Source organism: Miscanthus floridulus, chromosome 3, assembly GCF_019320115.1.
Source record: "Miscanthus floridulus cultivar M001 chromosome 3, ASM1932011v1, whole genome shotgun sequence".
In the NCBI taxonomy this organism is placed as follows: Eukaryota; Viridiplantae; Streptophyta; class Magnoliopsida; order Poales; family Poaceae; genus Miscanthus; species Miscanthus floridulus.
The window spans coordinates 144805829-144808458 of record NC_089582.1 but is presented as its reverse complement, the minus strand read 5'-3'; the positions used below and the strand labels follow the sequence as shown (position 1 = coordinate 144808458).

General features: G+C 43.5%; 1 pseudogene; it reads left to right on the top strand.

Annotated features, from left to right (window-relative positions):
- The window catches only part of LOC136544629 (probable protein phosphatase 2C 65), a 3268-nt pseudogene extending 3234 nt beyond the window's left edge, over window positions 1–34 (top strand).
- Window positions 35–2630: the final 2596 nt, after the last annotated feature.

Below are 2630 nucleotides of genomic sequence, written 5' to 3'. Positions count from 1 at the left end.
TTGCGTATGTGTGCATACTCATTTATCAGTTTGAGTATGTTGACATACTCATATTAAGATACTCCAAATCTTTACTATGTGAAAATTTTTCAAAAGAGCCCATATTTTTAATATGTTATTTAATACTATGATAGTAGTATATAAAACAAGTATAAACATATACTCTAAGTATACTTGCATACTTTACATACATAGTATCCTAGATGGTCTAGTATGATTATATACTTTATCTAAATATATTTCGTCGGGTCATATACGTCCTAAATCTAGAGATATATGGCCATGTTCGGCTTACCCATATTCAGCTTGTTCGGCTTCTTTTTTTCAGCCAGAATAGTGTTTTTCTCTCACGCCAATTCAGCCGGAACAGTGTTTTCAGCCAGTTTCAGACCAACGAAATAGACATAGGAGTAACTACTCCCTGGGAGTAGGAAATAATTCATATATATATATATATATATATATATATATATATATATAATTTGTCTGTTGTTGATGCGTCGGCATCCAGGTGAATTTCTATATATCATAGCAGGGGAGTTTGGCCACCTCTCACAGCATCCACGTCGCCCCGATTGTTCCTGACCGTCGGATCTTCAACCCAACGGCCCAGATCGCTTGGAGCCGATTCTGGTTCGGAGCAGCTTCTCGGCGCGCTTTCTGGTTTCTTCTGCTTTTTGTCGCTTGTCTATGGCTTCTCCGGCTTCTCGTCCGAATCCAGAGAAACAAATATATGCTCATCTTTCGCTTCTCCTTCCAGATTTTTCTTCAATCCCCCTCCCCCCCCCCCCCTCTCTCTCTCCCCATCGGTCTCTCCCTCTCCATCCCGACGCCGACACGGCGATGGCGGCGCGGCCGGCCGCTCCGCCTGTGGTCGCCTTCCTCGTCCTCCTCCTCCAACCTCCCTCACCTGCCTCTCACCTCCGTTTCTCCCTCCCCTTCCTCTGTTTCTCCCCTTCCCTCCCGAGGCGGCGGTGGGCGCGAGCCGGCGGTAGCCGCCAGGCGATGGCGCCCCCCGCGGGTGGTGCGCCGGCACGGGTGGGGCTCGGCGGCCGCTCTCTCTCTCCCCCATCCTCCGTGCGGGCTCCTCGACGCCACCTCCCACTGGGGACCTTGTGCTCCTCTGCTCGAGAAACCCTAGGTACCTGTGCGGCAGCGGCGGCGAAGCTCGGCGGCTGGATGTCACTGTGACTCATCCTCTTCTTCTCCTCCTTCGTCCCATGAGCTCCTCCCCAGATCCTCTCTTCCTCGTGTTTTTTTGGATCAGCAGATCCTCACAACAATTTCTATGGCAGTTGAGAGCTGCAGTCGCTAATGCTTTTCCTAATTTGTATTTGTATAGATATATTGCAGGGACAGATACAAGCTATGTTCCTATCGGTCTACATCTTACTGATTCTATTCCCTTTAATATTGTATTTTCGATTACCCATTACACATTGGTTGGAATGCATCACGTTGACTATAACACGATGAATTTGCTATGAAAAAGACGGTTGCTGCTACCTGCTTTACGACTCTGATGTCAGGGCTTATTGCTGACAAATAAGTATAAAAAGAGGACTACCATTATTTATTCTTTGTCATCTCCTTGGATTGGATTGTGTTTATTGATTGAAAGAGCAGCAAGGTCGGTGTTTTTAATGCCATTTTTTCCTTGTGTGATTTATGATGGTGATTAGTTAGTGCATATCTAGAACCCTTGAAGAATTTGCTTACAAAAGACTGTTGCTGGTACGTGGTTTACGACTCTTATGTGAAGCCTTCTTTAGGTTTCTAATTCCCATGTGACTATACAGAAAAACCATTAATACTCAGGGTTGCTGATCAGTGTGAAAAAAAATATCTACGATATTGCTCATGTAGTGTCAAGACCTCAAATAATTCATTACATTTGCTTCTATGTTTATGATAGGAAATGTCATCCTGTTGTACAATCAGGTACCTAATTGTACAATCCAAAACTATTTTATATATATACGAATTTATCTCTTTTTAAATCTTTTGGCCACTGCAGTGCAATATCCTAATTTATAGCTACATGATTTTCGTTGCTCTGCAGCTCCTTGGCAATTGGTTGGAATGCAGCGCGTTGACTATACCACCTGGATTAGGACTCTGCTGCCAAGCCTTCTTGCTGACAAATAAAAAAAAGAAGGAATAGCATTATTTGAAAGAGCAGCAAGGTCAGTGTTTTTTTATGGCTTTTTTCATGTGTTATTTTTTGCACCTATTAGTTAGTGCACATATTTTTAGCTCTATCTGGACTGATGGACTACATTTTCTTTGTTACCAATCTATGGCGACCTTCCTCAGGACATATTTACTTGAGCATAGCAGTTCCATATGTTTAGGTGCTTACATATCCCCACGTGGTACTTTAGCAGCTTTATAGGCACATGTGGAAGGAACTGATGTAGCTATTTGTGTTTTATGCCTGCGACATCAGGTTGTGCTTAGGGATGAAATATACCTTGCAGATAGTATTTGAGAATGGACTGATGTAGCTATTTGTTGGCGACTGTTGTTCTGATTTTGGTTCTATTTTTCGGTGCCCTAACATGCCGCGACGGAGCACAGCCCGTCCATCATCGTACATTTTCATCCTACTCTTCTTTTTTAGTTATACA